This window comes from Mesocricetus auratus, unplaced genomic scaffold, assembly GCF_017639785.1.
Source record: "Mesocricetus auratus isolate SY011 unplaced genomic scaffold, BCM_Maur_2.0 Super-Scaffold_100022, whole genome shotgun sequence".
Taxonomy (NCBI): Eukaryota; Metazoa; Chordata; class Mammalia; order Rodentia; family Cricetidae; genus Mesocricetus; species Mesocricetus auratus.
In genome coordinates this window covers 26,024,647-26,047,748 of record NW_024429203.1, presented here as the reverse complement: position 1 = coordinate 26,047,748, position 23,102 = coordinate 26,024,647, and the positions used below count along the sequence as shown (strand labels likewise).

At 47.9% G+C, this 23,102-nt stretch overlaps 1 long non-coding RNA gene across 1 annotated transcript in view; it reads left to right on the top strand.

Annotated features, from left to right (window-relative positions):
* The first annotated feature begins 612 nt into the window (after positions 1 to 612).
* The window catches only part of LOC121133488, a 160,711-nt gene continuing 138,221 nt past the window's right edge, over positions 613 to 23,102 (top strand). The window contains exon 1 of the long non-coding RNA XR_005870338.1: positions 613 to 922. This is a non-coding gene — a long non-coding RNA (uncharacterized LOC121133488). The remainder of the gene's footprint in view (positions 923 to 23,102) is intronic.

Below are 23,102 nucleotides of genomic sequence, written 5' to 3'. Positions count from 1 at the left end.
CAGAGATTTGTCCAGGCACCCAACGTGCCTTCTTGTCAACAGCCTATTCTTATCTGTCCTTTCTCTAGAGATCTCCCATGTAAACCCCAGGCTAATGCTTGAACTAATGGATCACTCAGACACTTTTAGCTCTGGGTTACAAAATTTCCGAGAACGCTCCCCGATCACTACCCTTGTCTGGCTCGCCCTGCCTCTGCTCCTCTGGCACCTGCTTTGTGTCCTGGTCTGTGCTTCCCAGCTCTGTTCCTCGTCTCTGGTCCCTCCAGGCTTTGACAAGACAGACCCGTATCTTCTCTAAGAGCCTCCCTGAGACTTCTATAAGTGGCTGGGAGGGGGGAAGGATCTCATTTATTTTTGGTACCAGAGATAATCAGATAATTGTGCAATTAGCAGTAATTTTATCCCTCCTGTAATTTTCCAGCAAGAGCCCCCTTAAAAAAATAAAAGGGATTTCTTTTCCTCCATGTTGTTTTGTCTGGAATGTCACAAGAAATTTGGGTCGGGCACCTACGCGCCGTGGCGGGGGGGAAGGGAAGGATGCTGGAGACAGAACTGGGGGAGAGGATTTGCCAAGCGGACAGTCTGCCAAGCTCCTCCGCGGAGCATCGGCAGTGGGAGGGGAATGTTCGGGAGCAGGCTGCTCCAGCTCCCAAAGAGGCTGCCCTACTTCCTTTCCCCTGGATGGCTGGAGAGGCAGCCTTCGGGGAGGCACCAGATGCTTGGGAGGGTACGATGTCCCTCTTTTTTTGGGGACCCAGTAGGAGAGAATCCTCCGTGTCACCTGTCATAGCTAGGGACTAGGGAGCCACGTTCCTGGACCTAAGTGCATTGCTCAGTTCTTGTGGTTCCGGATCCACCAGACTCCTCTCGCCACACGGGCTGTGGCACCGAGGTAGCAAACACCCTCAAGGCCTTATGCCAGGTAATTACCAAGCAAATTCCCTGTCCCCTACCCCCCAACCCCCGGGCAATGCCTGCTGCGTGTTCCCTGATTCGGCCCCGGCTGTGCAATCAACGCCAGGTAACCTGCGGGGACCCGTAATTGCTCTGGAGTTTCCAGGGACTTTGCGAGGTAAGCACGCGGGGCGCTTCTCCCAGCCGGGTGCGTGCGCACGCGCCTTATCTCGCCCCCCCTCCATCCCCCTCCTCCGGCTGGGTGCGGAGGACAGGCAGAAACCGGGTGCGCTGGAAGCCAGGTGGAGAGAGAGATCGGATTCCCAGAAGCCAGGGCGCTGCTTTGCGCTAATGGAGTTGGGGTGGAGAAAGCTCAGAGAAGGCAGGAGGGGAGCCTAGGTTATTTGTGTAGGGAAAAGGGGCCACCTTGCCCTGCCTAGGGGACAGGGGCCTTGGGGGCCATGAGCTCTTCCTGTCCCTTCCCTCCGGTACAACGTCGCCTCATTGATGAGCCTTGTCATCATCCTTCAAGTGTAATTTTTTTAAATTGCAAAAATCTTACAGAGCTATTAACCTCAAAAGAGTTTAACATATGGCAGCCCGAGTCTCCCTCTTACCCTAATTATAAGGCTTGCAGTAATGGGGCTGTCTTTTAAGTTACAGCTGCTGCGCTTTTGGCTTTCGCTAACATTACATCCTATTAAAGAGCTACATTAAATGCATGCAAATTGCCGGAGCCACCGCACTCTCCCGACCAATGAGGGGGACGGATTACAGCCTAGGCGACGATAGCAGGGTCAGACTCACCCTGCTGCGAGCACCATATGATCTATCAATCAAACTCCTCTCATTAATTAACTAATTCATTAAATATCTTTATATATGAAGGCCCGGCCAGGCGGAACATTGTGTTGACAGGGACGTTCCGTCAGCACTTAGCCCTGCGTTCCCTTCCCCTCCCCTACGGCACTAAACACTCGGTGTCTAAGAGAGGTCAACTTCGCAGTGTGTGTGGGCACCGGAGCACCTCTGTTTGACTCTGCTACGGGGTGTTCCTCTTGGGCCTCCTCCGAGTGACCCCATCTGTCCGGCTGCCTCCCAGTGCGCCTGTCCTTTGCCACTAGGGCCTTTTTGCCTCTAGAGGGTACGACTCAGGAAGATCTGATTGGTTCACTCACTCTTACCCCAGGGTCCAGCACAGAACTAGGCTCAAGACAGCTGTTTTCTTTCCTGAGTATGTGCTCGCCCCAGTGCTTCAGTAATAGAGTGGCCTTCAGGAAGCCAACTACACGAGCAGATGTGGTTGTTGTAGCAGATGGTCTGGAGAAGGAACCAAAATGGAGACTGGGAGGGGGGAACATTTTTTAAAAGCTCAGGCTATAGGTAGCCAGCCAGTGGTGGCTGCACACGACTCGGGAAGCAGAGGCAGGCAGATCTCTAAAGTGAGTTCCAAGACAGTTAGGGCTATACTGAGAAACCTTCTCTCAAAAAACAAGCAACAACAACAAGAAAGTGCAGACTGATGCTGAGGGTGCCTCAGGCCTGTGTCTCGCTCAGTACTTTTGGAGGTGCAGGCAGGGTCTGCACCTGGGGCTATAGGATACTGTTATAAACTAAAATGCATTCAGAGCTGGCCAACAATGCAGCTACAATACCAAAATTGAAGGAAATTCTTATGCCAAACTAGTGTGTGTGTATGTGTGTGTAACATGTGGTTACTATCAAATTCCTTTCAGCAATTCTTTTTATTGAACATTTGTGTAAGAGGGCACAGCTGATTGAACCATTTTGTTGGTGGGCACAATACCATATACAGGTGTATATAATGTATTGAGCGCTGTACATCACTTCCCTGCGATCACTTCATTTAATGTGTACAAACACAAACAACTGTGTGGGACATTTGTTTTTGCTACCAGGCAAAAGGAAAAGGAACCGAAGCTCACACACCATCTCAAGTCCAAGGTTCAAGTTGCAGAGCTCAAAGCCAGCCTTGGGTTTTCTAGATTCAGGACCAGCGCCCACTTCTAATCCCATCAGAACACAGGAAAGTCTTGCTCATGAGATCAGCTGATGGGTGGCTGTATTAGTTTTCTACTGCTGTGATAGCATACCATGACTGAGGCAACTTATGGGAAAAAGGGAGTTTGTTTGGACTTACGGCTCCAGAAGTTTAGAGTCCATGATGCTAGAGCAAACACAAGGCAATGACAGCAGGAAGCTGAAAGCTTACATTTTGAACCACAAGCAGGAAACAGAGAGGGAACTGGAAATGGCAGGAAGCTTTAAATGCTCAAAGGCCACCTGCAGTCCACACCTTCTATGCCTCCCTAACCAGTGCCACTAACTGGGGACCCAGTATTCAGATGTCTGAGACTTTGAGGGTCATCTGAATGAAGTCACCACAGTGGCTCTCTTTGGTCACACGTTCCCCCACTTTAACTATACAGTTGCTGTTCTTTCTTTGTTTTGCAGAAACCAGTGTCATCTCGGCCTTCTGGCTGGGCTGGTAGGCTTGGGAGTATGGAGGTCACAGCAACTACTGTTGTCGTGGCTCTTGGTTGGGTTCATAATCGGTTGGAGTTATTTTCTATATGAAATTCCCTGGGTAGACAGAGCCAACTGCTGACCCTTTGAGATGACAGAGAGACGCAGGCCCTGTTCAGCTGGATACAGGGTTGGAGATGGAATAGGTAGCCTCTGGAACACTCCTTTATCAAGCTGTGGCTCCTGTTGGACAGAGCAATGTGGAAGAGAACACGTTAAATCAGAGGACTCTTTGCTGAGATTAGCCTTGGCTCCTGCTGGTCAATCCATGCAAGTGCCCGCTCTCCCAGGCAAAGTCCAGTGCACTGGCCAACATGCAGAGCTGAGGAATTCCTGGGGAAACACATGCCCAGATCCTGTCAGTGTTGTTTCTCTTTCTCCCCCTCCGTCTCACTCACTCTCCTACCCTTCTGAGACTTGGGGCTAATGGACTTTGGCCGTTAGCACCTGTGAAGTTGGGCACCAACCTCACCATGGGCTTCTATAGCTTCTTCTAGGCCCTTTGATTCCCAAGAATAGTTTTGGAATGGGGAGTGCTGTGATAATCGGGGTTAATGGTAACCCCGGCATCAATTTTCCCTCCCAGAAGAAAATTCTCCAGGCTTAGGCTGCACACACTGTAATAGTGAAAATGGCTCTAGATTTGAAAAATTGGCACGTTGAGATCCAACAAGGCAATTTTTGAATTGTTCCATGCAGCTGTGCGCCTCTGGATGCTGTGTGGCCTGTTTCCTAAAGCCATGGATGGGAGAGCATTTTCCAGTCAAAACCAGTTCAGACTTAAGGTTTGCTGTTCTCCCACCCTAGCTTGTTTTATTTTATTTATTTTTTGTTTACCTGCCCCAAACCTTTGGAACTTCCTCCCATCCCTCAGCCAGACACAAGGGCTGTTGGATAAAGACAATGTGCTGTGGTTCTCTGGTGAGTTTAATTCTGAGTTTATTTCTGCAGGCCTAAGAACAGAGAGCCTGCGAAAGGGTCCCTGATTTCCTGAAGATCTGAGTCATCCATAGGCTACCAGTTAACTAGGTTTCTCTGGCTGGTATCAGAGCCAGTGCTTCCTTGGATTGACTGACAAGAACCCAGAAGAGAAAGCATCTTTGTTCATTGTGCAGGGTACCTGGTTTTGGTGAGTTGTGTTTGTTCAGCCAGAACAGCAGAACAATCTGCTCTGCTTTAGTAAACATTAAGGGGCAAAGCAAAGCATCATGGAGGATATGTATTTCAAGTAATGGAAGCATGAACAGGAGCACTGCAAGGCAGCTTTCCCGTTACTTAGTAAATGTCCTTGTTGCACAGATGGGAAAATGGAGGTTGCCCAGGGTCACATATCTGGTCAGTGGTTAAGATCTTCATCTCACTACATGGCGCTGCAAGCCTTTTGGGTAATGACCCAAGTGGCCAGGGAAAGCCATTGTTCAGTTACTCTGCTCTGATTGGCCATAGCTCCCAACTTTCATCTTATTTTCTTCTTCATGAGTCTATTAATGCAGGTCTTATTTGGTGACTTAAGATGAGAACCTAGGAATGTGACAGAATGGAACAAATGCTGGAAGGGTGCCTGACCCTGCCATTGCTGCAGCCCCTTCTAATCCCATTTTTACCAGAGGTCCTGTGATATCCAATAAGTCTATGCGTTATCCTCTACTCCTTGGGATCAAGTACAGCTTCCTTTCTATGGCTTGTTTGTCATTAGTGAGATGAGTGTGCCTGTTCTAATCCATGCCTGGTAACCTTCTCAGACACCACCCCATCCTATCGAGCAGGATAATGTTATATTCTTTCTCTAGATGCATCTTGACTTCATTCACATTTGTGTTTTTGAGCATCTCTTTGCCTAGAAAACCCTCTGTGCCCTTCCTTTCTCCTCATGTCCACTCCCACTTCCCCTTGTTAACTTTAGCTCATCTTCCGATACCAATTTCTTGTCATTGCATCCTGACGCCAGGAATAGATAGCTCACCCATGGTCTCTAATGAATCCTTTCCTCCCCCCTCAGCTATCGCCTAATCACGGTCCCATATACCACATAGGCCTCAGGGAACAAAGCTATGCCATGTTCATATTCATGTTTACCGTCTAAGGCCAGGCAACTGCCGACTGCCTGCCTCACAACAGGCACTCTGTGGATTCTGTGGGTACATGAATGGACTGTCTGAAAGCAATGCCATGGCTGCTACAATTAATAACCACACCTGGCATTTTTGGGGAGGCATTTATGTGCCAGTGATTATCTAGAGTACTTTATGCAAATCATGCAAATCGTCTTATTTGTGTTAGTTCTCCTGTGAATGGAAGGGGATGGTGTGAGTTGAGAGAGCAGGGTTCTAGTCCTGGCTGTCATCAGCTGACTCTGTGGCTTTGAATAGTTGCCATGGTTTCATGTCTTCAGAATGAAGAGGAGAGCAGGGAGCCCATAGGATTTAATGCCTCTGTTCTTTTTTTTTCCCTCAGGCAGAGAAGGGGACGAGGAGTCAGTAAAGCGGGCCTGGGGGATTCACGCTCAGGATTCAGGGAGTCAACAGTCTGCCTTTCTAGGTAGGAGGGTAGGAATCTGGCCAAGGCTGGGAAGGGCAGCAGGTTGTGCTCTCATGCTGAGGTAGAGCTTCTAAACAGAGAAGCCCACTGCTAGCTGAGTCATTAACGCTGGTCTCCTTGCTGCCACCTCGGGCATTGTCTGATTTAAGTGTAATAGCTTGTTTGGTGGATTCTGCCTTCTATAGAAATCCCCCCAAGAGTGAAGAGCTGCATTCAGCTGCAAGAGCACAGGCCTTTGTGCACTGATGGCCCGGCCTCTGCGGAATGTGTTTGGAGTTGGTTATCAAAGGGAAGGATAAATTAGAGCGAGGGGCTGAAAAGAGAGAAAGAGGGGACCCTTTCATAAGCGGGGCCTGAGCACTTAGGCAGCTGACTTGGGGCTGGGAAGCCCCAGGCTGGCCCTCTTGCCTTTTGGCAAGGGCAGTGCTGCAAGTAGGCCTGTCTGTTTGCTAGTTTAACCCAAACTCGACTGTAGCCAGGCTACTGGGGGGCAGGAGGAGCTATGTCAATTAGTGGGCCCATAGTACTCCTCACACAATGGCTGCCCTGCCAGTGCCTGGAGGCAGGGAATGGGTCATTTTCTCTCCCTGCCCCCCCCTCCTTTATTTTTCAGCCCAGTTAGATACTTGCACAGTCATAACCCTCTGATAGTGCTGCAGCTTCTTAATGGGGCTCGCTGGTCTTCAGGACACCCTTCTAAACGTAGGTCCTTCTCTTGATCAGTCCTCTTCCAACCCGCCTCTCTCCAGCCTCCCTAGCACAGATCAGTCATGAAGATGGGGCCCCAGGATGAGTTACTGTGGGCGATCTCTGCTTTCCATGGACTTGTCTCCTCTTGTCTGGATTCAGGAGCCAATCACGGCACAGCTATCAGGCAGGGCTGCTGAAAGAAGAAATTGTGCCAGGTACCTACTTTTCCCTAGCTATTGTGTCACCCTGATTTTTAGTGGGTTGCTTACCCCATCTCAGAGTCTGTAGCCCTTCTGCCCATTTTCCTGTTGACAAATTCTTACCACCTCGCATGCAGGTCCACAAAGAACTTTCTAAGGTCCCGAAGACCTGGTTTTTGTTTGCCCTTTAACAATTAGCCCTTAGTACTTCAATCTTAGGAGTGGACTGTTTTCAACTAGAAGGAAGTCTACTCTTAAAACTCATGGTATTTTAAAGAATTGCCTGACATGATAATGTAGTCCAGTTGGTGGAGTATATCCTCAGTTGCTAGCATACAGGAGGCCATGGTTCCATTTTCAGAAGGATCAGTAGTTCAGGGTCATTCATGGCTAGGTAGAGTGTCCCTAAGCTACCCAAGTCCCTATCTGGAAGTTATGCCTGTACATCAGCAAAGCACACTCGTTCTGGGGAATATGGTAAATGACCTTCCAGGTCAGAGGAGAGCACGACACACTCTGAATCCATGGACAGACCTGACACTGGATGAATGTTTGAATTATTTGAAAGCTTTTAAATACAATTCTGAAGCCTGAGCCTTACACACACAGACCACCTTGTCTAGGGTTGCATGGGTGTTAGCGTATTTTTGTTAAAACACCCTCTGTGGTTTGAGTGCAGTAGAAAGTCATTGTCCTGGGGGACTCCTAGGAACCCCTTCTCATTAATCACCTCAGCTGTGGACAGACAGCCTGCACAGGAAGGCTAGTGTGTGCCGGGGCAGAATCTAGGAAGAAGTTCAGTGCTAGAAGTAGATTTATCATTTTGCCCACTGCGTTTCGAATTCTTCTCTTCTTTTCTCACCCCTTGAGGGGTGCTTCCTTGGTGTTCACTTAAAATAATTTAAGCATACCACAGTGGGGAAGGAGCTGGGCTTCCTTGATGTGCCCGTCATTTCAAGGAGCTCAATAAAAATTTAGTTTCGGTGTTCGCTCAATGCAACTTCCACATAGAGGTCTTATGTTGCAAACCAGATTTCCCTTTTCATCTGGTCACCCCCAGGGAAATTGTGTATTTGAAATTCAAACAATATTTGGGCAAAAAGAATTTCTCATTATATGCGGTGGGGAAGGGCAACGAGAGGAAAGCGCCGGGAAATGATTGAGTGACATTTCTATTTGCCAGTTTGACTTCTCCACCAGTGGCTGCCGTGGTTTGGGGCTGCCAGAGAACTTCAGCTTCCTGGTGTAGACTAGAAATGCCAGACCCCTGGAAAAATAATTGGGAGGAAGAAAATGTAAGGGGCTCGGGGTGGATTTGAAGAGTCAGTATGACCTCAAGCTGATATTGTCGGTAACAAAAAGTGCAAAGCAAGCAGAGTTCTGTTTTGCACAGCTGGTTCCTGGGGATATGATGGTACATGTTCTAGACTTTGGGGTTGAAGGGCACTCAGAAATCACCTGGGTTTCCCTCTTTAACACGATGCTCTCTGGATTCCTAGATGGAGTCATACAAAATGCATTTTTGAGGGTCAGCACAATGTTTGGCACACAGTAAGGTGTTTAGGGAGCATAGAGACTGACAAGATCAGGACATAATCAGTATATACTTGAGTAATATATGGTTTCTGGGAAGGACTACAACAGTCTAAGTGCCAGGGAGACGGTAATCAGTGCTGTGTAGGAGGAGCTGGGGAAGGATGTCAGATTCAATTCAGAGTCCATTAGGCACCAAGTGTTCCCCCCAATGGCCCCCTAAACCTAACAGCTCTTACAAATAAGTACTATCATTCACAGGTGGTGACACTGATGCTTAGAGGGGGTGAATATGCCTTCTCAAGTGACACAGCCACTTGAGGTCATTTATAGGAACCTGGGGGAAGAGTGAACTTGGTGACTTTGTGTGTCCTAGGTTTTGCCTGCAGTGTTTTCCTGGGGAGGTTCAAAAGGACAAAGATGGGCTTTTGATGCCACCAGGGGAAGGAACACAGAGAACAAAAGTACTAATGCTGGTGACACTTGAGAGGGGAAATGAAACCCCCACCCCATGGGCTGGGCAGTAAGGTAAAGGAGGGGGATGTTGGAGAATAGGATGGTTCATGACAGGTATTTGAAGGCACAGTACGCTGAGTTTGGAGTTATGGTGGAATAGATTTGAGAGGACACTAAGTGTTTAGGGAGAGCAAGTGTAATACCATTGTGAGTCTTGAGAGTACGAATGATAATTTGGGATTTGGGCTCTATCATTTCCCAGCTGTGTGACATGGCTAGAGTTAATTGTCAGCTTGACAGAATCTAGAATCACCCGGGAGACGGGTCTCTGGGCATGCCTGCGGATGATTGTCTTGTTTGATGTTAATTGCTGTAGGAAGACCTACCTGCTATGGGTGGCACCATTCCCTGGCTGGGATCCTGGGCTGTAGAGGATGGAGAAGGGGAGCCCAACAGCAGTGTGAGCCAGGTTCCTGTTGCCTTGCTTCTTTGCTGTTGGTGGACTGTGCCCTTGAACTAAGAGTCAGACCTTTCCTCCCTTGCAAGTGATAGGTCTATTTACTGTTGGCATCATACAGTTTATATAATTAACGTGTGTGAAGTACACAGAGAAAGGCCTAGCGCATAGTCAGCTCTTCATGAATGTTGAGTATAGTTGCTCCCTGTCAGGAACTCAATCCCAAATGGTGCATATAGACAGGAGAGATAGGAGTCCCAGATGTCGGTCAGGAGTCCATTATAATAGTTTATACAAGAGGGGTTGTTGCATGGAAGATAAAATGTCTATTCCCCAAGACAGAGAAGGGGCACCAACAAATCAATGAAATGAGTCTAGTTTGGTGAGTCAGTTCAGTGAGTTTGTTGGAATAGCATGTGGGAACCTGGAGAATGCGAAAGCAGCGGTCCTCCGGGCAATTTATAGACATTTGTAGCACAGAAGAGCCTGTCTGTATCTCCAACTGCTCATGAAAAGCTGCACCAGTGAAGAGTTCTTTTGACAACAGCTATGTCACTGAGAAGTCCCACCCCCATCAACTGTTTACCTCTTCCATGGGGGTAATTGGAATCTTGGAGATAGGAGGGGCTCCAGGAAGATGGAGTGAGTTTCCCCTCTTCTTCCATGAGGGAAAACTTCAATGATAGGGTTTCGGTCTGTAGCCCAGGCTGGCCTAGACTTCACTCTCAACTTCAGACTGCCTACGAAGCTGATAATCTTCCTGCCTTAGTCTTCCAAGTGCTGGGATTTACAGGCCCAAGCCACCATTTCCAGCATGTTGAAGAAATTTTAATGGACCTCACCTCATGAAAACCCCTGTAGGTGATCATGGCTGCCTTGCATTAAGAGGGCAAGAGTCATTTCTAGGCTGGAAGAAACAGCGATAATGATCAAAGAAAACAACAAAACAAAACTTGTCCTAACTGTGGTCTACCTGGAGGTGGGGTGTCCAAGAAACACCCAGAGCTGGAATCTGGAATCTGCATTACTTTACTTCTGATTGGTGGTGGAGGTAGATTCCCATGTTGCCTCAGATGATTCTGGGTAAGGACAGCAATGCCCCACAGTGGGGAGGTGAGAAGCTTGGTTGAAATTCATGGTATGAAAAGCACCACAGGGGCAAAGAGCACAGGACATGCTTCTTGTCCCATCCTTCCTAGGAAACCCCAGCTCCATGTGCCTCTGATGAACCCCCTGTGTGCGCCCTTTATGGATGCTTCCAAAGGGTCAGGGGATTAGAACCTTGGGTCCCCATCACAGCAGGCAATGTTTCCTGTTGTTGCCTTGAGGTGGGCTGGGCAGAGGGAAAGATCTGAAGGACAGTGGCACGTTGTAGAAAATGAAGTTATGTTTTGACCAGAGAGTATGATGTGTCTTGGGGTTGTTACGGGTCCTATTACCATGAGAGTCTTTGGATGGGGACCCAGTGCTCTTGGGACTGCCTACCCCGATGTGAGACTGTGTGCTCGGTGTCGGGGGTGTGATGAGCTGTACTGGGCCCTCCATTCACCGCCACTCTATTCGCCCTCTCCATTGCTGCAACCGACACTGCTGCCTTTGGTGGCGAGGACTCAGATGGCTCCATGAGTTACATACACATTAGGGATTTAGACAAAAGGAACCTTGCATACTAAGGGGTGAGTCTTAGAAGGAAATTACCAGCCTGCTGTCAACCAGGCGCTCTGTCTCTGCAGACTCCAGACAGGTTGCAGCGTGTCAGGCTGGGGCTTGCCTGGGCTTGGCAGGGGTCCTACGGGAAGACAGAGTCAATTACCCAGAAAGGGTTCCACTTAACGTCCCCTGAAGCTCTCAGGCCCTGCCCCTGCCTCCACAGCCTCACTGGCCTCTGCCAAAGCCTGTCACTCTGTGCTGCAGTTGGCTGCCTGCCAACCCTGTCTTTGGGCATGTCCAATGCCACCAGTTCCAGGGGGCCAGCCTCCATCCCTCGTCAGTCTAGAGCTCCCAGTGCTGGCCCTTGGCCAGTGGTTTTCCATTTCTCCCCTGCAGGCCCAACGGCAGGATCCTTAGGTGGGAGGGACATCAACAGGTTGCTTCTTCTATGATGTTCCTTGGCAGGTGGCCAACCTCCTCCTCGTTGCACAAACATGCTACATAGTCCTAATCCTTCTCAGTCACCTGCCTGCAGGCCAAGTATGTGGCGACAATCTTGGGCTTTGGAGTCAGACAGACCAGGATTGTAGCCTGGCCCAGCCACATAGCACTGTGTGACCAAGCGTATGGCTTTAACTTCTTTGTACTTGAGTTCCACTAATAGTGAAATGAGAATAGTAAGAGAGCAGAGCTCGAAGGATTATTGTGAAGATCAAAGAGGCTAGTGGGCGTTCAGCAACACGCGTGCCTGCCACACGATCAGTGCTCAGTAGACAGGCCTTCCTTTCCTCTCTTCTCTTCCTTTCATCTTCTGGCTCCCTCCTTTATTTGGTCTGTCTTTATCTGGACATTAGTGGCTTCTGTCCTTTAGATACTGGAATGGAAGAAAATGTAGCATCTAATCCAGCCATTCTTACTATTCCTTGTCTAGTTTATTCTAGAATTTGCAAACTACACCACAGAATTAGAGCTTTTTTCCCCCATTAGTTAATTCTTAGGTTAGGGACCATGGGTCCTTTTAGGTCCTAAGAGGCACAGACTTCTGTTTAAACACTGAATTTTCACATTTCCCCAGATGGATTCGCTTTGTGCCCCCCAACTACCTTAGTCATTTCCAAGGTGTTTATTGTTGGCTGCAAACATCCAAAAGGTGCAGAGTGTTGGCTGTAAACACCTCAGAGTTTTGCAGGTGTAATGCTATAGTGGGACACTAACTTCAGCAATGCTCAAGAGGTGGAGGGCAAACCCCATGATTGTTTAGCCATTAGGGCACTCAGCAAACATTTATTGGGAGCCAACAGTATATCTGGAACCTGAGGATTTAAAGGCAGAAAAGATGTGACTCCACCCCTCTACCTGACAGGGAGGTGGGAATGTTAGTGGGTCACTATTGTAGGATGATGTGTAATGTGTTCTGACAGACACACCATAAAGTCACTGAGGAGGAGAGGGGAGGCTTCTGGGAGTCACTGGAGGGCCAGGTTCTATGTCCAGTAGGACTTCACTAACAATTGAAAATATAGTTGGGTGGTGGTGGCGCATACCTTTGATCCCAGCACTCCAGAGGCAGAGGCAGGCAGATCTTTGTGAGTTGGAGGCCAGCCTTGTGTACAGAGCGAGTTCCAGGACAGCCAGGGATACACAGAGAAACCCTGTCTCAAACAAAACAAATCAAGGCTAAAGCTGGAAATACGGAACTCATTTTCCCCTATACCATGGGTTCACTTGTTTTCCCTGTTTGTAAAAATGTGCAAGAAAAACAACTTGAAGGAAAAACCACTTATTTTCTCTCACAGTTTCAGATGTGCCTGTGAATGTCACTTAGCTCCATGGTCTCTGGCCCCACACATGGATGGGGATGAAGAACCCTGGGTGGAAGCAGTATGTGACAGAGGAGGGCACTCATCTCCTTGTGTACGGAAAGCAGAGGCTGTGGGGAGTGGGCTTCAGATGAGCTTGTCTCTTCTGCTCCAGGACACTGGGTCCCCAGTGTGTTACTTCACACTGTCCACTTCAGGGCAAGTCTAACCCCTCGGTTGTCCCACATGTCAATCATCTCTGGCAACACCTCCACAGAACACTCTAGGAAGAGTGTTTCTCCAGTCTCCTAGGTGTCTTTCAATCCACTTCAGTTGGCAGTCAAGAAGAACCACCAAACACCTTCTGGGAAAATGTGGGTGGAAAGATGGAGTAGTTTGCTGTCTAGTGGGCTCTAGCCACCAGCAGTCTTTGCCACAGTGAACCCTTAAAAACCTATCCCCAACAGGAAAACTGTTTCTGGTGGTGAGGCTGCAGCTAGGGCAGACAATGTTCTCTGGGTACTTCTCAGAATTGTGTCATTGGCCCCATATTTCTCTTTCATCATGGAGGTGAGTTGGTGTGGTGGGACTGGTAGATTCCACGAGCAGTGAATGCAACCTAGCCCTGCACTAATTGTGCTAGACAGAACTGTTTAAATACCACCAGACAGAATATTACTCAAATTAAAATGAGGCCTTAAATGTCATTATTTGTGTCATTATTAATAGCCCCTAATTGTGTTCTCTAATCATCATGAAATTATGTTAGTATTAATATTCACGTCAAAGCTGCCTAGGGAACTTGGAAGATTTAAAAAAAAATGGTACCATATGTCATTTCCCATGAATGTGAAGCAAATACTGGTTTTAGTGCTTAAGCTTGGCTGGAGATGTCCGATGAGGACTTGAGACAGCATTACCCCTCCTCTTCTGCTCCCAGACCCCTCCACCTGGCAGAGCCTCCCTGCCTTCAATGGGGCCTGTTCTTTGGAATGAGCTGTCAGGTCTGCGCTCTGCTTCTTGTTGGTGAAGGGTCCATATAGTGTTGGCTATCCCAGGCTATATAGCACTTTCCCTTCTCTCCTCTAACACAGAAAGATTTGGGTGAGACATATGTGGTGGCACACATTTGTAATTTCATTTTGGAGACTGAGACAGGAGCCTGAACCAGTTTCTGGCTAGCCTGGGCTACAGATGGAACCTTGCCTGTCCTCACTCTTCATCTACTTGTTAGTCCAGGGGAGTATACTCCAAACTTAGTCCAGAAAGCCTGTTCAGGTGGTGGAAAGGGTCAGAACTTAAAAGTGTACAGGGAATCTATAGTCTCCGCACACAGGTGAACCCACCTGTCATTAAGGATGATCATGTAGGGATTAAAATAATATTGTCCTCATTTCTGCTCTTTGTGCGCAACCCATGCTTTGCCTAATGCTAATTTTGCTGTGACACATTTTAGGAGAAAATGGCTACTCCGCGGGACAGGATAGGGCTCAGTGTTCATGCTTTACCTGCTTGACAGGGGCAGGATAAGCTGAGCTATTCCTCTCTTCATGCCACATGGGACTCTAGGTCCGTGTCCCCCTTAGACTGGCATGATGTGTAAGAGGTAGGGTGGTGACAAGGCAGGTGATATTGCCAATTAGAGCTCCCCTCCCTGTGGGGATGTGTGGGGTGAGTGCCCCGAGACACCCAGAGGCATCAGCCTCCTGCTGACATCACTCAGGGCTCCTCTTCAGCCTTTCTACAACATTCCTTTAGGCTGCCTGCTCAACGCCTCAGTCATCCACTAATGGAGTCCACGTGACCACGATGTGTCAGACAAATCTGGGGCAAGCGCCTCACTCTCTTCCCCGAGCCCTTGGAATTCTCTGGAACTGAGAATATTCAAATGCCTTTCTTGGTGAAACAGCAGGCTTCCAACCCCCCAAATATTATGACTTGAGTTAAATATAACCCCGAGCATGAAAATAACAGTACAACGGAGAGAGCAGGGTAGCCACGGAGTGAGTGACTGGCAGACACACTGGAACACATGCACAAAGTGTGTGTCACTCTGGGTGTGGCAAGGCACCCACAGACCCCACAGCCACATAGACAGAAGAACCCACAAAATCACACAGAAGTCTTGGTGCATTCTGAGCTGGGGAGTTGCTTTTCTGGCTTGGCAGGGCCTCAAGCCTGCTGGCTTCTATATATACCTTCTGCCCTAATCAGATGTGGTTTGACTTCAGGATGGGAGAAGGAATTATCTTAGCTGTGGTGTGGAAAAGGGAGATTCGCTTCCTTTCTCATCTGTGAAGGGGAGGCTGGCATAGGACACGCAGTGTCAGATATGGCCAGGCATGCTAACACTTATTTCCTAGCTTAGAGAGCATAGAGCATCACCCTTCAGTCACTAGAATGCTTTTAAAGATGGTCTAAAAGGAGTAAGCATTGACCTGTGTAAGGGAGGTAGGCGAATGTGTGGCCTGTGAACCGTGTTCCACAGTCTCTCAACTTCCCTTGTAACCACACGCCTAAGTTTATGCTGTAAACTCAGCAGGTCACAGATAAGCGAAAGGTCTCTTGAAAGTCAGTCTCTCTGAATTCCAAACCCAGTGATTACAGTAATTGTTGGCCCAGGACTGGATTTGAACCAGTGAACCTAGCCTAGAATCAATGAATAGGCTCCCTTTTTAGTGCCATCCGCCCCACTGAGTTACCCAGCAACACAACACGATGTGACTGCCCCTCTCCCTAGCCTGTGGAGCCAAATAACAAACAGCTCAGATGATTCCAAAAGAGCAGATTTATTCTCACGTTCTTTGTAATATGGGTATCGTCACACACAGTAGGATTTATAGCATTTGTAGCAGGCTTTTACTTAAATAAGTTTCTTTGTCCTTCATTAGGGAAGTGGGTCGGTTTGTAATTATCCCCTACCATGTAAGTGAGGGCATTGGGTCTCAGGACAGGGATGGCCAAAGGCTTCATGGCTTCTGAGGGGTAGAAGTGGAGTTGATCTGAGCCTTCCGATTGTTCTTTCTTTTTTTCAGATGTATCACCTCACTCTGAGGCAGTTTGGGAGTGCTGGCAAAAGTCAGGAGGTGCTCGCTAGACCACGAATTCCATAAAAGCAGCAGCAATGGCGTTGCTGAGCCTCCACCCTTTCCCAAATCTATTTTTTCCTGGTTTTTAAAGCCAAGTCTGGGGTATACACGGGATGTTGTCCGAAGGTCATGTGGGAAAGTGCAACAGGAAGGGGGCAGGGTTTTCCTCTTTTGGGGTGTCTGCTTTTGTTCTCTTCATTCATTGTGATCCCATCAAATCTGTAAACAAAACAAGAGCACTTCTCCCTCGGGCCCCCTCCCCAGGGATCAAATTTACAGGCAGCTTGTGTGGGAGAGGGCTTGGGGTGAGGAAGTAGGTGCTTTGGAGGTCTTAGGAAGAGGTGAGAGCAATACTGGGGGCACTTAATTGGGAGGGCACCTACCTGGGACTTATACCTGACCCCGTGTCCTCTTTTCCCTTGCTAGAGGCAAATGACACAAAGCCCTTCTGGAAGGACACAAGAATTGCTAGATGCCCCCATCGCCCACTACCCCTTCTATCCCGAGACCCTCTGCCCAGATTTCTACTGCTGTGCCCTATCACCCCCTACCCCCCCCCCCCCATCTTCTGCTCTACAAAGCCTTTGCTAGAAGTTGACAAAGCTGACTGGCTGCCTAATGTGCTACAGGTGTTGTTGCTAGGCAACCACCCCACTCTGCAGCTCAGGCTCTGTCAGCCCAGATCAAACCCCTGGTAGCACTTAACCCTGTAACTGCTTAACACAAACACTAATTACCCAGGTTCACCAAACAGCACATTCATAAGTCATGATCAAGGGTCACAGGGTGGACTTGAAGGGCCTTCAGCCCTTGAACCAGCACTTCCTACCACCAAGGCCTGGGCCAAATGCCCCAAGCAGAATGTCAAGTCATGCTGCTGCTAAGTGCCAGTTCCTCTTTGGCTATACTGGGTGAACTACACAATGGAGCACATCTGTCATCCTTCAGTGGACCGAATTCTGCTTAAGTCAAATAAATGCCCCCAGTTTGCTGTTTTCTGATGTCCAAGGAAGAGTTTGCAGTGTCTGTTTCTTCATGTTATGCTACTTTAGGGTAAGACTATTGGAACTTCATAGTTTTGCTGAAATCCATTACTTTGTACTCTGACTCTGCAGGGCTCAGGCGGCTGTCTCCTTAGGATAGATTCTTCTGACACTTGGCTTTATGCTGTCTTTCCTTAGACCCAGCCTCCCTGATTGAGCAAAGCACACACCCAGAAAGCTCCCGTTGTGTGTAGGTAGACACCAGGATTATCACCTAGACCAAGCTCCAGCAGAAAGGATATGTCTTGAGCTGGCTTCTCTTTCCACAGTAGGTGGTCCCCATTGCTCAGATCATAGGGTGTGCTTAACACCTGTTGATGGATTCCTGGCCAGAGCCATGTTTTAAATTTTGTTTTTTAAATCAGAGTGTTGCCCCACAAGGATAAGACAGACCAGTGAGTGGCAGAGAGAATGCCCCTGTCTTTTCTACTTAACCCTTTCCTCACAAGACTGAACACTGCCTATAAATCAGACCCCTGGAGATTCCCACATGGGGGAATCTTCCCTTTGCTGGTTGCCCTGGTGGGAATGGGAAAGTCCAGGCCCACTGGGCTATGGAAGTATGAGAGTCCCATCTATCTCCAAGAAGTGACATCTCCCAAACTGTCACCGTTTTATGTTGCCAGACACTGGAGGGCTCAGGAGTCCACTGCCAGTCTCTTTACCAACTGCAAAAATTTAGTTATCCCTTCTGTGAGCAGTTGTCTGGCTGGACAGAGAAAGAGTCTGTACTCTCTGAGTATTTGGATATGTTACCTAGCTCTTTCTACCTCAGAGTTTACCTCAAAGTTAGTATTCATCCTGGGAATGGCATCTAATGGTCATGTCTCCATGTAGGCTTTCACTTGACCTGCCTCATGGCTCTAGCTTATGGATAAGACTAGCTGTAGGCTGCTCGGAAAAACTGTAGACTAGATAACCCATTCACCTTTTCATTAGTAAGTAGCACAGCTGTCATTCTAAAGCCTACCCCTGCTCCAGATCCTGTCTCCATGGAGGCTCAGAGAGGCCAAGTGACTGACTTGAGATGTTGCTGCCAGTGAGTGGTGACATGGGAAGTTCAACCAGGGTTGATTTGATTCCAAATCTTTTTTTCTTCTTCTGTGACTTGTCTCCTAACTTGTTCTACCTTTCCGAGCTGTCCCTCCATTTTCTGTCTGCCATTGCTCCCTTACAGGTGACAGAACATCCAGCGTCAAGTGCGTTCTAGGCTGCCGCATAGACTGTGCCTGAGACATATTGTGTTCTCAAGTGGGAGATCACGAGTCTGTTGGCTTCTTATTTTCTTGGTTGAGATACACTGGTAAAAAGGGAAGGAAGGGAAGATAGTGAAAGGGGGAAGAAAGTGGGCAGGGAGAGAGAGAGGAGAGAAGACCGGAGGGTGAGGAGAGTGTGAGAGGAAGAGGAGGAAAGGAGGGGAAGGGCGGAAGAGACAGACAGAAGGAAGACAGAAACACACACTTAGGTGCACGCACAGGCACACATGTTTCTTGTTCCTATAGCCCGTGGCTCCACTCCCTTCCCACATCTTGAGTCAGTAATGCATTGGCTTTGGGCTAAGTCACTGTTGCCAGCTGGTGGCATTAGGAGTTGGGATTGCCAACTCGGTCACAGGTGACAGATTTTAGAACATCATCATAGCCCTGGCTCCTTCCCAGTAGACCCAATAGGTCATGGAAAGCCCCAGGTCGGTGCCTAAATTGGGGCAGAAAGAGAATGCACACTGTAGGTGCAAGTCGGGAGGGGTGCGCCCCAGGAGTTTTAACACTTTCACGTAAGTGGTGTCTCCATCAAGTATTAATAATGTTCCTATAATTGATACTTCAGGGCAATAACCTCTGACAAAATGGCCCTGATTAGCAGATAATTGAGTGTGTTGGATTGTGTCCTGAGAGAGCTGAACGCCAGGCAAGGCCCATTAGCCCATCATAATGACCCCTTTTGTCAGGTATTAGTGCCATTAAGGGCCTGCTCTCTGAAATCAGTCCCTTTATTTAACTCTTTTCCCTAATTATATGGATCATTTTACAAATCAAAGCAAATGTTTGCACACAGCCCCTGGGCATGCAACAGAGAGAGGTGATGGAGGAACGGGCTGGGGATTCCTGAATGGAGAGCCTTTCACAAGGAGGACAGGGCCAACGTGAGTTTTCTAGAGGAGGTGGGTTCCCTAGGAAACCCAGCCAGTGTCACACGAGGGCACAGCATACCCTGTTGACTGGGGGACTGGTGGAAGTTAGCATCAAGGAGGTAAGGATGCATGCCCAGGGAGAACGTGTAGGCCACTTAGAAGTCAACCCCCAAATCATGTTGGCAAAGCTGCTGGCAACATAGACAGAGTGTGGCTGGGTCTGTAACACGGAAATCAGTAGGATGGAACATGTTGGCACCTGAGCCCAGCCACAGGGCACTTAGAAGACACAGAACACCCGAGCTAATCATCTGGGTTATGCCCAGAGCAGGCTCATATCTCTGCCAGGAAGCAGGGGCCTTTGAGATTGGTTGGGAGGGAGGAGAAGCAGAACTCAAGTGTTCCTGGGCTGGGGAGATCTGGCCCAAGTGCCCTCCCTGAATACTGCCAGCAAGGTAAGAAGTGAGTGCTCAGAGACTCTGGGGAGCTTACAGTCTGATCAGCCTGCAGGCCACACACACCAAGTTGACACAACAGAAAGCTCAAGGGACAGAAAGTCACTTTCTGACCTGTTCTCCCCAGCACCATGCTCAGACTCATTAAAAAGTAGTGACAGTCTCCATTTATTCCAATGCGATGACTGCCTGGCTTCTTACCACCCTGCCCAGCTCTGTGCAAAGCTTTTTATCCCAGGGCGACTGCAATGTGAGTGAATCAGGAGGTCACAGTCTCTAGCAAGAAGACAGAGATGTGGGATGGACAGCTTTTTGGCAGTCAGGAAGGATATGTTTTTATGTATACCGAAGATGAAGAGGCAGGGAAACCATCTATTACAGGAAAGGGCCCCAGTGTTGCTGAGCTGGGGAGAATTTAGCAAATTTGGTAAAGTGATGGGTGAATTTCTCTAGAGGAGTATGAGTCTGTGGTGGGTCCCTGGATGGTGCCTAGACCCTATTTCCTTTCCAGAGCCCATTTCCACACAGTGGCATTTGCGGACTGTGCTTTTCCTTGTCTTAATCACAAAGGGCCTGTGCTCTCATGATTTGTGTTGAGTGTGGTGCATTTCCCAGCATTGGCCTTGGGTGGAGAGCTGCCAGCCATGCAGAGAAACTGCTGGGGTTTTCTGCCGAGGAAGCAGAATTTTGGTGGTGGAGTGTGACATTCTCCTCTCAGAAATAATACCTTTCATTTAAGGTAGGAGAGGAGGTTTGACATCCCGTGAAAATATGATTTCAGCCCTGTTCGACTTGGAGTGGAGTTTTTTGGTGGGGTTTTGTTGCTGAACCAATGAAGGAAAGATCCTAAGCTGATGGGAATGGATGGTGGTCCGAGGACCTTACTGTAGGACTTGTCCCAGAATGTGGATGGGTATAGGGAGACCCTCTCTGGCTATAGTTCTCACAGGAGCCTGGCTCTCTTTGGACCTCAAAGATTGTCACTATCAGGGCACAAATGGGAAACACTGAGAATAGTCACATGACTTATGTTTAGACAAATCAATGGATAGACATTCAATATTAAGAAAATTGTAAGTAGTTATATGGAAATCTGTCTATTCAAACAGCAAACATTTCTTAAACATTACACCACCTAGGTCCTGAACCCAAGTACTGAGTATAGAAAGAACAAGACATGGTACCTGCCTCAGAGCAGGTGTGAGTGTATAAAACACCTCCACCTGATGCATTCATTGTATTGTAATGCTGTAATAGAAATGCATGCTGGGTGTCACATGAACACAGTGGGGAAAAAGCTAATAACCTCTGCCTGGGAAGGAAGGCACAATGTCTAAGCTATGACTTGAGAATTTTCCAGATAAAGGACTGAAGTACAGTACAACAAGCAAGGACTGCTACAATTTATCATGGACTCTCATGTCAATCAAGAGTAGCTGCAATTTATCGGGGACTCTAGTGCAATGATCACAGCCCCAAACTGTATGGAGCGATTACTGCATGCCAAATGCTCTGCCGGACCTGCCTTATTTGACCCCATCGTGACCTTCTAAGAGGGGTTATTTCTAATACTCTCACTTTACAGTTGAGGAAATGATGGCTTTGAGGGAATGTATGAAGATTATATAATCTGCTAAGAGATTATATAATCTGCTACAGCCACGCCATTATTAAGTGTTGAGCAATCAAGATTTAAACTCGTGGACTTCTGAAGCTAGGACGCCAGTGCTTTCCCACCTATAAGCTCACCTTCCAGATTGCTGTGCAAATGTTAGCTTTATAATCAACACAGTGACTCAGAGAACAGGTACCTTCGCTCATTTTCAGGAGGGACAGCTGGCAGCACCAGAGGGTGGTCTGTGCTATAAAGAGAGCCACCCTGAGAAGAGCTCGTTGGGAAACTTGCAGAGGGAAGTCATGTGGTCCCCCCAGAAATCCCCATTCTTAAGCCCCAGGTCCTTCGTGGGGAGGAGTGGGCGGAAGTGAAGCTGTTAGTAGATAAAGCAATGGTGTCTGCAATGATGTCCACATCTTGATCCTCAGAATGGGTGATTATGCTGAGTTACCAGGCAAAGGCTTGTAGACAGAATTAAGGCCGTTAGTCTGTTGACCTTGACATAGGGAGATGGCTTAGGTGTCTCTGGTTGGGATGAATGAAATTTCAGCTTCTTTTGAGAAGAAAGAAGCAGAAAAGATGCAGAGAGAGGGTGGTACAAAATGGACTCAGCCTGGCATCTACCTTTGATGATGAGAGAAAGGACCCAAAATTCAAGAATGCAGGGGCCTCTACATGCTAGAAGTGGTGAGGAGCCAGATCCTCCCTGAACCCAGAAAAATGTGCAGGCCTACTAGCATGTGACTTTTAGCCCAGTGGGACCCACCTTGGACTTCTGAGCCCCAGAGACAGAAGATAATAAGTCTGTGCTGTGTTAACCCTGTAAATTTACGGCAGGAGGAGGCAGCTTGTGAAAGAGCTTTCACAGTAGACTGACAAGTTCCCTATGAGTTGATTAATTGGAATAAAGTGAACAAAGAGATAATGAGTTGATGGCCCAGAGCAATCTACCCTTGAGAGATGTGGTCAGAATGACCTTAGGTTCAGTAGCTCCGTTTTAAGCTACACAGGCCCACACATTCTTTGGAGAACTGGAAAATAAAAACTCACCATTACTTGATCATAAGCATATCCACAGAGAATGCATGGTCAGGGGAGATGGAGGGCCCACTCTGCAGGAAGGTGGCATTGGCTGACCTTTGAATGGAATAGGCCAGCTTTCCATTGGCCCTTTCATTTGACAACCATTGACTGTTGAGCTACTGTACTCCCAAAATTGTGGACAGATCATATAATGGTGGATCAGTGTGTCTCCCATTATGGTTGCTGTGGAGCTTATGGCTCCACAATAGCAATATATTAAATAAGAAGTCACAAAATATTAATAGGTACATCATTACAAATTGAAATTTGTACCATGGAGGAAGAGCTTACTTAAAGAGCTAACACAACAAAAATTCTAGTTCTGGAGTCCAGAAGTCTGAAGTGGGTCCCATTTACATTGACACTTTCATGGAAGGTCTTTCTTGGGGAGTGACATTTAGAAGAATACCCATGTAGGAGATGGATTCTGTGCAGTAGCTGCTACAGCTAACATTGAATGCTATTGCCCCTTGTCCTGTCCTGTCCTGTCCTGACCTGTCCTGCTCTGTCCTGTTCTGACCTGTCCTAGCTTGTCTTTACCTGTCCTTTTCTGATCTGTCCTGTTCTGTTCTGTTCACCTTGCCCTACCCTACTTACCCTACTCTACTGTACCTTACACCACCCTACCTTACTTTACCCTACCCTGCCCTACACTACACTACCTTACCTTACCTACCCCACCTTATATGACCCTATCCTGTCCTGTCCTCCCCTAATGCTGGTTTAAAAACAGACAAACGACAACATCAGCAGCAGCAACAACAATAAAATACCCCTACATGATATTGTGTTTAATACCATAGACTCAGGACTCAGACTCTGTTGTCTTTTGCAGTTATTAGATAAGCAAATTAGACAGAATATCTCTGTACATTTTAGTTTTCTCATCTGAGAAAGTAACAAAATGTTTGTCATGAGAGCT